This window comes from Somniosus microcephalus, chromosome 4, assembly GCF_052327205.1.
Source record: "Somniosus microcephalus isolate GS21.2 chromosome 4, FLI_Smic_1.0, whole genome shotgun sequence".
Classification (NCBI taxonomy): Eukaryota; Metazoa; Chordata; class Chondrichthyes; order Squaliformes; family Somniosidae; genus Somniosus; species Somniosus microcephalus.
Genome location: NC_140990.1, coordinates 328,505,446 through 328,516,989, shown reverse-complemented (window position 1 = coordinate 328,516,989; position 11,544 = coordinate 328,505,446).

The window sequence follows — 11,544 nt, the reverse complement described above, 5'->3', positions numbered from 1 at the left end:
AACAGGATACACAAAAGCGACTGCTCGAGGAGAATGAGCTGACGCTTGAGAAGGCGGTCACTATGGCAGCAGCACACGAAGCCGCAGCGAGAGGCACGGCAGTAATGCAGCTACGGTCACCGGAGCTCAGTGCACACAAATTGGGTGTGAGTTCTGGCAAATGTTATCGTTGTGGAAAGACAACGCATGATCAGAACCAGTGTTGGTTTAAAAACCAAGAATGTAGAACTTGTGGTAGGCTTGGACATATAGCTAGAGTATGCAGGTCAGGGAAGAAGACCAGCAACAAGAAGTCACCGCAAGGAAAATACGCAAAGGTACACAAGGTGACCGAACAGGAGTCCGATTCAGACGCTAGCAGTAATGAACTGGCTAGCTTAAGCTGTAATGAACTGGCTAGCTTAAGAGTACTCAACGCTGGTAAGGGTGCAGACCTCCAGACAATTTGGGTCACTCTTCAGATAGAAGGAGTCCAAGTAAAACTGGAATTGGACACTGGATCAGCATTGACGGTCATAAATAAGAAAGATTACGGAAAGTTATTCCAACATATTCCCCTACAGGATACGGGGATTATATTGAAAACATACACGGGGCAAAGAGTGTACCCCATCGGGAAAATAGAGGTTGCAGTGGCCCACAAGGGCGAAGACAGTCAAATAATGGACTTATATGTGATATCTGAAGGAGGTCCTCCACTACTAGGACGGGAGTGGATTAGGAAAATGAATATGGACTGGCATTTCCTACAAACAATAACGAGTGAGAACTCGGTGAAGATAGTCGGCCCAGACTCTGGAACGGATGATGGTAAGCCCAACTCAGGTGCAAAAGACAAAGTTTCAGCACAGAATTCCACTGAGCAACAACAACATAGTTTAACTGTGGATTCTGAGTCTGGCAAGTCTACTGATGTGCCCATTTCTGAGGGACACCGGGCTCGAACTCAACTCCATTTCAAACTACAACAGCAATTAGAACAAATGCTTCGCCGTTTTGAGCAAGAGTTGAATGCAACGAAAGAGTTCTTTGATATAGAGTTGGAGAATCTGGAAAGACAACAGAAGCAGCTGATGGAGAAAATGGAGCAGGAGCACACAAAACGTCTGATGTCAGAGGAGTTAACGGTCAGCCAACTCCTGCATATGCTGAAGGACAGGACTCTGAAATGGGAAAAACTTGAACACGAACTTCAATATTCAAACGAAAGGGGTTCGGAGCTCTCAAAGGTTATTGGAAGAGCTGAGGTGGCAACACAGACTGAGATGACTGCAACAGAGCAGCCCTTGGATGCCAAAAGTACGCTGACTCACGTCAACGTAGAACAACAGACCGCTGAAACAGCTGCTCCGGTAGAGGGATTGCATAGTCCGATCAATCAATCTCCAAAGGAAGTTGAAGTATTAAAATCACAAATGAGGTCACTAGTAAACGACTTGCTGAAAGCCCAGAAAAAGCTGGATGCAGAGGTACACATGAAGAAGTCTCTTCAGGAAAGATGTCTGGATTTGGAACAAGAGCTGGCTAACGTCCAGCTAGGTATGGAGGAAATAGACGACCCTCTCACTGGTCTAGCTCAGGACGACACCGAATATTACGATGTCCTGTCCTGCCCAGCTTGTAACTTCGACTCCCAAAGTGCAGAAATCATGGAGGAGCACCAAAAGTCTACGGAACATCGGGAGAAGCTGGCTCTACGACGGAAACAGGAGGAAGAGAAGGAGGAACTGCGCATGCAGCTGGCAGCTGTGGCAGCTGACAATGGAGCCCAGAGAGTCTCCAAGAAGCAGAAAAGGAAAAGTAAAAACAGAAGATGACCCATCTGAACCATTATCACCTCTACCAGATCACACACGTGGTCCCTCCGAACGGAGCCAAATCAGTTCGGAAGTTCAAACTGTTAAATCCATGGAAGGACTATTGAATGAGTCACTCTAGCAACGTGAACCGACTACACCACAGAGATTGAATCTGTGAACTGTTTTCCGCAGAGACTGAATCTGTGATCTGTTTTTGACATGAAGTTATCTATGTATCTATGTTATTCTGTTATGTAAACCTGAAGTTATATATGTATATATGTTATTACGTTATGTTAAATGGGGAGATGACTGTAAAGCTAGGAAGGGAGGAATGTTGTGTATGTAATATGTGTGCTACTTTGAACCTATGGACAGGACTGCACTACTTGTTGGGCGTAGTGATACGCAGTACCACTCCTGGCCATAGGGGTATAAATAGTACTGTGGGTACTGATCCCCCTCAGTTCCCGCCTGTGGGCATGAAGTAAAGACCTATGTATAGTCCCTACCTCCAACCAGTAAAGACCTGTTTGAGTTATACGTTTAAGTCTTTGTGTTAATTGTTCAATACAATACACATACTTAACAGGTGTTGCTGGCAAGGCCAGCATTTATTGCCCATCCCTAATTGCCCTGAGAAGGTAGTGATGAGCCGTCTTCTTGAACCGCTGCAGTTTGTGTGGTGAAGGTACTCCCACAGGGCTGTTAGGGAGGGAGTTCCAGGAATTTCACCCAGTGACAATGAAGGATCGCTAATAGTGTGTGACTTGGAGTCAGGATGGTGTGTGACTTGGAGGGGAAACATAGAAACATAGACAAATAGGATCAGGATTAGGCCATTCAGCCCTTCGAGCCTGCTCCGCCATTTAATATGATCATGGCTGATTCTTTATCTCAATACAGGAAACTTTGGTTTATCCGGAGGTTAACTGTCCGGAATGCTCGATCCACCGGCAAAATTCAGGAGTCGGTTCAGTAAGTTTTTTTCTTTTTGTTGCTTTTTTTTCACCAGTCAGGCTCTGCAAGGTCTAGCTAAAGCTGTTGCTTAGCTACAGAGACGCTTGCAAGCTACGGCCAACTGTTTAGAAGCTGTTGCTAAGCAACAGGGTTTGTTGCTAGAAGCTCCGTATGTTTTAACATTAGCGCTGGTTTGTCCGGCAGTTTTGATAGGACGGCAACAGCTTGGTCCCGTCGGTGCCGGATATCACAAAGTTTCCTGTACCATATTTCCACTCTCTCCCCATACCTCTTAATGCCTTTTGTGTCTAGAAATCTATTTATCTCCTTCTTAAATATATTCAGTGACTTGGCCTCCACAGCCTTTTGTGGTAGAGAATTTCACAGGTTCACCACCCTCTGAGTGAAGAAATTTCTCCTCATCTCAGTCCTAAATGTCCTACCCTGTATCCTGAGACTGTGAACCCTTGTTCTAGACCCCCCAACCAGGAGAAACATCATCCTTGCATCCAGTCGGTCTAGCCCTGTCAGAATGTTATACGTTTCAATGAGATCCCCTCTCATTCTTCTAAACTCTAGTGAATACAGGCCTAGTCGACCCAATCTCTCCTCATACGACAGCCCTGCCATCCCAGGAATCAGTCTGGTGAACCTTTGCTGCACTCCCTCTATGGCAAAACTGTACACAGTACTCCAGGTGTGGCCTCACCAAGGCCCTGTATAACTGTAGTAAGACATCCTTGCTCCTGTACTCAAATCCTCTTGCAATGAAGGCCAACATACCATTTGCCTTCCTAACTGCTTGTTGTACCTGCATGTTTGCTTTCAGTGACTGGTGTACAAGGACACCCAAGTCCCTTTGTACATCAGCATTTCCGAATCTATCATAATTTAATTAATACTCTGCCTTTCTGTTTTTCCTACCATTGTGGATAACTTCACATTTATCCACGTTATACTGCATCTGCCATGTATTTGCCCACTCACTCAACTTGTCTAAATCACCTTGAAGCCTCTTTGCATCCTCCTCACAACTCACAATCCAACCTAGTTTTGTGTCATCAGCAAACTTGGAAATATTACATTTGGATCCCTCATCCCAATCATTGATATATATTGTGAATAGCTGGTGCCCAAGCACTGATCCCTGCGGTACCCCACTAGTCACCACCTGCCACACCGAAAAAGACCCATTTATTCCTACTCTCTGTTTCCTGTCTGTTAACCAATTTCAGTCCATGCCAGTATATTACCCCCAATCCCATGCGCTTTAATTTTGCACATTAACCTCTTATGTGGGACTTTATCAAAGGCCTTCTGAAAATCCAAATATACCACATCCACTGGTTCTCCCTTATCTATTCTACCAGTTACATCCTCATAAAACTCCAGTAGGTTTGTCAAACACGATTTCCCTTTCATAAATCCATGTTGACTTTGTCTAATCCCGTTGATATTTTCTAAGTGTCCTGTTATCATATCCTTTAAAATAGACTCTAGCATTTTCACTACTACTGATGTTAGGCTAACCGGTCTGTAGTTCCCTGTTTTCTCTCTCCCTCCTCTTTTAAATAGTGGGGTTACATTTGCCACCTTCAAATCTGCAGGAACTGTTCCATAATCTATAGAATGTTGGAAGATGGCAACCAATGCTCCACTATTTCCATGGCTACCTCTTTTAGTACTCTGGGATGCAGTTTATCAGGCCCTGGGGATTTATCAGCTTTCAGTCCTATTAATTTCACCAGCACTATTTTTTTATTATTACTAATTTCCTTTAATTCCTCCTTCTCACTAGGCTCTTGGTTCCCTAGCATTTCTGGGAAGTTATTTGTGTCCTCTTCCGTGAAGACAGAACCAAAGTATTTGTTTAATTGCTCAGCCATTTCCTTGTTCCCCATTATAAATTCTCCCGTTTCTGACTTGTCTTCACTAATCTTTTTCTTTTACATACTTGTAGAAGCTTTTACAGTCTGCTTTTATGTTCCTTGCAAGTTTACTCTCATACTCTATTTTTTCCCTCTTTATTATTCTCTTGGTCCTTTTTTGCTGAACTTTAAACTGTTCCAATCCTCAGGCTTGCTATTTTTCCTGGCAACTTTATATGACTCCTCTTTGGATCTAATACTATCCTTAATTTCTTTTGCTAGCCATGGTTGGGCCGCTTTTCCTTTTGTGTTTTTGCACCAGAAAGGAATGTATAACTGTTGCGATTCATGCATTTGTTCCTTAAATGTAATCCATTGCCTATCCACCATCGTGCCTTTTAATGAAGCTGCCCAATCTATCATAGCCAACTCACTCCTCAAACCTTCAAAGTTTCCTTTGTTTAGATTTAGGACCCTAGTTTCGGATTGGACATCTTCACTTTCCATCTTAATGAAGAATTCTGTCATATTATGTTCACTCTTCCCTAAAGGACCCCGCATAGCAAGATGATTAATTAACCCATGTAAGAAGTCACACAACACCAGGTTATAGTCCAACAGTTTTATTTGAAATCACAAGCTTTCGGAGCGCTGCTCCTTCATCAGTATGAAGTCGAGTCGTCGTTGGCTTGTTTTCTCTACACAGATGTGGCCGGACCTAGTGTGATTTCCAGCAAAGAAAATGTTTTTTGTCTGTTTTTTGTTTTTCATACAGACCCCAGCATCTGCAACATTTTACCCCTTGTGACCCCACCTCATTGTTCTTTGATGTAATGTTTTCCTGACTGACCTGTTTGGACACCATTCACACCTTTGATTGCTGTGATTATCTCTCTGCCGAGGTGTGATAAATGGCAGTTAGAAAGATTACCTGTAATCATCTGGCATTATTCTCTGACTATATAATCTGTGTCTATAGGCATCTCTCCACGTCACCTGACGAAGGAGCAGCGCTCCGAAAGCTTGTGATTTCAAATAAAACTGTTGGACTATAACTTGGTGTTGTGTGACTTCTTACATTTGTCCACCCCAGTCCAACACCGGCATCTCCACACCATTAATTAACCCCTTCTCATTGCACAATACCCAATCTAGGATAGCCTGTTTCCTAGTTGGCTCCTCAATGTACTGGTCTAAAAAAAATCTCATACACACTCCAGGAATTCATCCTCCGCAGTATTATTGCTAATTTGGTTTGGCCAGTCTATATGTAGATTAAAATCACCCATGATTACTATAGTACCCTTGTTACATGCATCTCTAATTTCCTGGTTGATGCCATCCCCTACATTACCACTACTGTTTGGAGGTCTATAGCCAACTACCACCAATATTTTCTGCCCCTTGGTGCTTCTTACCTCCACCCAGACTGATTCTACATCTTGATTTTCTGAGCCAGTATCCTTTCTCACTATTGCTCTGATTTCATCCTTTACTAACAACGCCGCCCCACCTCCTTTTCCATTTTGCCTGTCCTTCCTAAATATCGCATATCCTTGGATATTCAGCTCCCAGCCTTGGTCACCCTGCAGCCATGTCTCCGTAATTGCAATTATATCATGTCCGTTTACAGCTATTTGCGCTGTTAATTCATCTACCTTATTATGAATGCTTCGTGCATTCAAATACAGTGCCTTTAGATTTGTCTTTTTAACATTTTTAGACATCTTAACATTTTTTTGTACTATGACCCTATTTGGCTTATTACCATTTTTTCTTACCCGGACCCTATTTGTTAGTGCACTCCTTTGTTTGTATGCTCTGTCCCTTCCTGACACAATCTGGTTATCCTTACCCCAATCACTTTCCTGCACTGCTTCCTTGTCTTTTCTCTTTAGCATTCTAGGTTTCTCTCCTCCGGAACCCTCCCCCCACTTATTTAGTTTAAAGCCCTATCTACCTTCCTAGTTATTCGATTTGCTAGAACTCTGGTCCCAGCATGGTTCAGGTGTAGTCCGTCCCAACGGAACAGCTCACTCTTTCCCCAGTACTGGTGCCAGTGCCCCATGAATCGAAACCCACTTCTCCCACACCAATCTTTGAGCCACGCATTCATCTCAATGACCCTATTGACCCTATGCCAATTTGCTTGTGGAACTTGGAGGTGGCGGTGTTCCCATGCGCCTGCTGCCCTTGTCCTTCTCGGTGGAAGAGGTCGTGGGTTTGGGAGGTGCTGCCGAAGAAGCCTTGGTGAATTGCTGCCATGCATCTTGTAGGTGGTGGTGGACAATTAAACAGTTAACAGGAGGAGGAGGCTCCAAAAATATCCCCATCCTCAATGATGGTGGAGCCCAGCACGTGAGCGCAAAAGACAAGGCTGAAGCATTTGCAACTATCTTCAGCCAGAAGTGCCGAGTGGATGATCCACCTCGGCCTCCTCCTGAGGTCCCCAGCATCACAGATGCCAGTCTTCAGCCCATTCAATTCACTCCATGTGATGTCAAGAAACAGCTGAAGACATTGGATACTGCAAAGGCTATGGGCCCTGACAACATTCCAGAAATAGTACTGAAGACTTGTGCTCCAGAACTAGCTGTGCCCCTAGCCAAGCTGTTCCAGTACAGCTACAACACTGGCATCTACCCGGCAATGTGAAAAATTGCCCAAGTATGTCCTGTCTACAAAAGGCAGGACAAATCCGACCCGGCCAATTACCGTCCCATCAGTTTACTCTCAATCATCAGCAAAGTGATGGAAGGTGTCGGCGACAGTGCTATCAAGCGGCACTTACTCAGCAATAACCTGCTAACTGACGCCCAGTTTGGGTTCCGCCAGGGCCACTCAGCTCCTGACCTCATTACAGCCTTGGTCCAAACATGGACAAAAGAGCTGAACTCAAGAGGTGAGGTGAGAGTGACTGCCCTTGACATCAAGGCAGCATTTGATCGAGTGTGGCATCAAGGAGCCCTAGCAAAACTGAAGTCAATGGGAATCAAGGGGAAAACTCTCCATTGGTCGGAATCATACCTAGCACAAAGGAAGTTGGCTGTGGTTGTTGGAGGTCATTCATCTCAATCACATGACATCACTGCAGGAGTTCCTCAGGGCAGTGTCCTAGGCCTAACCATCTTCAGCTGTTTCATCACTGACCTTCCCTCCATCATAAGGTCAGAAGTGGGGATGTTCGCTGATGATTGCACACTGTTCAGCACCATTCGAGACTCGTCAGATACTGACGCAGTCTGTGTCCATATGCAGCAAGATCTGGACAACATTCAGACTTGGGCTGACAAGTGGCAAGTAACATTCGCACCACACAAGTGCCAGGCAATGACCATCTCCAACAAGCGAGACTCTAACCATCTCCCCATGACATTCAATGGCATTACCATCGCTGAATCCCCCACTATCAACATCCTGGGGGTTACCATTGATCAGAAACTGAACTGGACCAGCCATATAAATACTGTGACTACAAGAGCAGGCCAGAGGCTGGGAATTCTGTGGCGAGTGTCTCACCTCCTGACTCCCCAAAGCCTTTCCACCATCTACAAGGCACAAGTCAGGAGTGTGATGGAATACTCTCCACTTGCCTGGATGAGTGCAGCTCCAACAACACTCAAGAAGCTCGACACCATTCAGGGTAAAGCAGCCCACTTGATTGGCACTCCATCCACCACCTTCAACATTCACTCCCTCCATCACCGGCGCACTGTGGCTGCAGTGTGTACCATCTACAAGATGAACTGAATGAGGGTTACTCTAGAACTAACTTTACAGATCATTACTCAGGGTTTATATACAGGTGTGGTCACTGCTGGTACTACAGTATACAGGAGCTGTAAAAAGTAGTTCTCTCCCTTAAAGGTACATACATTACAATTCCTCCCCTTTTAGATTAACAGTACCATAGCACTCATTTAACAATTAAATATCAAACTAATTACAATTAACACTATTAACATGCAACATTAGCTGAAAATAGTCTATTTATAAATTCAGTCTTTGGGGAGGCTTCCTGATTCTTTCTGGATAACGCCTTTCCCGAGTGTCTCGCACTTGGTGCGGAGGCGATTCTAGCAACCTGCCGTCAGTTGATACATCAGCTTCCAATGCTATTGTTTCTGAGGTAGATGCGACCTGTACGTCGGGTTCCTCACCAGGTACGTATGGCCGAGACATGGGGTTGACTCGTTCCTGTGACTCTAGGATCTGGTCAGCATGGCATCTCACAATGTTCTCCCCAACATCCACTGTGTACATTAGTGGCCCCTGCCGTGTTCGGTAGTCGCGGGACAAGACTGGTTGCCCAACATTGAAGCTCCTTGTCGGCGTCTCATTGATGTGCTGGAATTGCTTACTCTCAACATCTCTTCGTACATTTGGTCTGAGCAAATCCAGACGAGATCTCAACCTTCGGTTAAAGAACATCATGGCCGGGGCCTGGTTGGTGACTGCATGTGTCGCATTTCTGTAGGCTAACAGGAAATTGTCCACCTTATGCTGCAGTGGAATGTCGTCATCGCACATGGCCTTTACTGCTTTTTTAAAGGTTTGTACGAACCTCTCAGCCAATCCATTTGTGGCTGGATGATACGGGGCGGATATGTAAGGCCTTACCCCATTCCTTTTCATAAATCTTCGAAACTCTTCGGACAATAATTCTGGTCCGATATCAGAGCAAATCTGCTCTGGCAAGCCGTTCCTGGCAAAAATGGTCCGTAGGACTGCAATAGTTTTCTCCGTGGTGGTGGAGGACATTTTGATCACCTCAGGCCATTTCGCGTGCGCATCCACGGCTATTAAAAACATTGAGTCCATGAATGGACCAGCAAAATCAATATGCACCCGTTGCCATGGAGATGAGGGCCACTCCCATGGGTGTAGAGGGGCATGTGGTGGTGCATTTTGGACCTTCTGGCATCCTGAGCAGCTCTTTGTCAGGTCCTCGATTTACTGATCGATCCCCGGCCACCGCACATAAGCCCTAGCAAGGCTTTTCATTTTCACCCCTCCCAGATGACCTTCGTGAAGCTCATTGAGCACTCTCTCCCTTAACTTGGGTGGAATTACCACTCGGGATCCACACATCAAGGTCCCCTGGCATACTGACAGCTGTTCTCTTCTGGATGAGAATGCTGGCAACAGTGAGTCGCCATGTGCTGGCCATCCGTTCACCGTCAAATCATATACCCGAGAGAGTGTCGGGTCATTTCGGGTCTCCTTCTCTATACCAGCGTTAGTTACTGCCAAGCATTCAATTATAGTCGAATGAAATATTTCGACAGGATCCACTGCTGGTGCTTCCTCCGCAGTAGGCAGTGGCAGGCATGATAGCCCATCAGCGTTTCCATGCTGTTTCGTGCCCTTATACTCGATTTCATATTGGTGCGCCCCTAGAAAAAGGGACCATCATTGTAGCCGTTGCGCAGTCATCCCCGGAACGCCCTTCTTTGGATTAAAGATGCAGACAAGTGGTTGGTGGTCAGTCAGCAAGGTGAACTTCTGCCCGTGCAGATAGTGATTGAAATTTTTCACTCCCCACACTAGGCTGAGGGCCTCCCTGTTAATCTGGGCGTAGTTACGCTCGGCTGAGGTTAGTGACCGAGACGCAAAGGCTACTGGCCTCTCCGAGCCGACCGGGAATTTGTGCGACAGCACCGCTCCAATGCCATAGGGTGATGCATCACACGCCAACCGAATTGGTAGTGCTGGGTTGAAATGAGCCAACACCTCTTTTGATGTGATCAATGCTTTGCTCTTCTGGAAAGCTCGTTTACATTCGTCACTCCACTTCCATGGTACCCCCGTTTGCAGTAGGGTGTTCAGTGGGTGTAGTACTGTAAACAAATTCGGCAAGAACTTATGGTAGTAGTTCACCAGCCCGAGGAACGATCTCAGTTGTGACACATTTTCCGGTGCTGGAGCCTTGACTACTGCCTCAATCTTTTCAGGGGACTTATGTAACCCCTCTTTATCAATAACGTGGCCACAATACGAGATCAACTTCTGGAAAAACTCGCATTTGTGGCGATTAGCTCGGAGCCCATATTCCTTCAACCTAGTGAGCACCTGCTCCAGGTTGGCGAGGTGATCACTGTCATTTTAACCCGTGACCAGGATGTCATCCAAATAACACTAGGTCCCTGGAATCCCTTGCAGGACTTGTTCCATTGCCCTTTGCCAAATAGCCGGAGCTGATGCTACCCCGAACACCAGCTGGTTGTATTGGTAGAGACCTTTATGAGTGTTGATCGTGAGGTACTGTTTCGAGGCTTCTTCTACCTCCATTTGCAGGTACGCCTGGGCCAGATCAATCTTAGTGAAGCTTTTCCCTCCAGATAGCGAGGCAAAAATATCTTCAATCCGCAGAAGCGGATATTGTACAGTGTGAAGGATTGGGTTCACTGTCACCTTAAAGTCCCCACAGATGCGAACCTTCTTTGGTTCCCCAGGTGTATTACTCAATGACCTCTTCATTACAGGAATGATGGGTGTAGCCCACTCGCTCTAGTCCACTTTGGATAGTACTCCTGAACATTCCAAACCTTCCAGCTCTGCTTCGACGGCTGGGCGGATCGCATAAGGTACCAGTCTGGCCTTAAAAAACCTTTGGGCTTGCATTTTCCTCTATTTTGATCATCGCTGTTATGCCTTTTAGTGTTCCAAGTCCCTGCTGGAACACTTCTTGTGCATCAGTTAGCATTTTTGACAGTCGTCCAAGTGTGATGTCGTCATCCTTATTGGCATCTACAGTCAGTGCTTGTATGGAATGTCAATCTAGCTGTATCTTCCGGATCCATTCATGTCCTAGTAGTGGTGGTCCTCCATCTGGCAATACATATAGGTCCATTTTTGGTGTTTCCTTGCCATTATATATAACGTTCACCCTTATTTTTCCTTTGGGGTAGACTTTT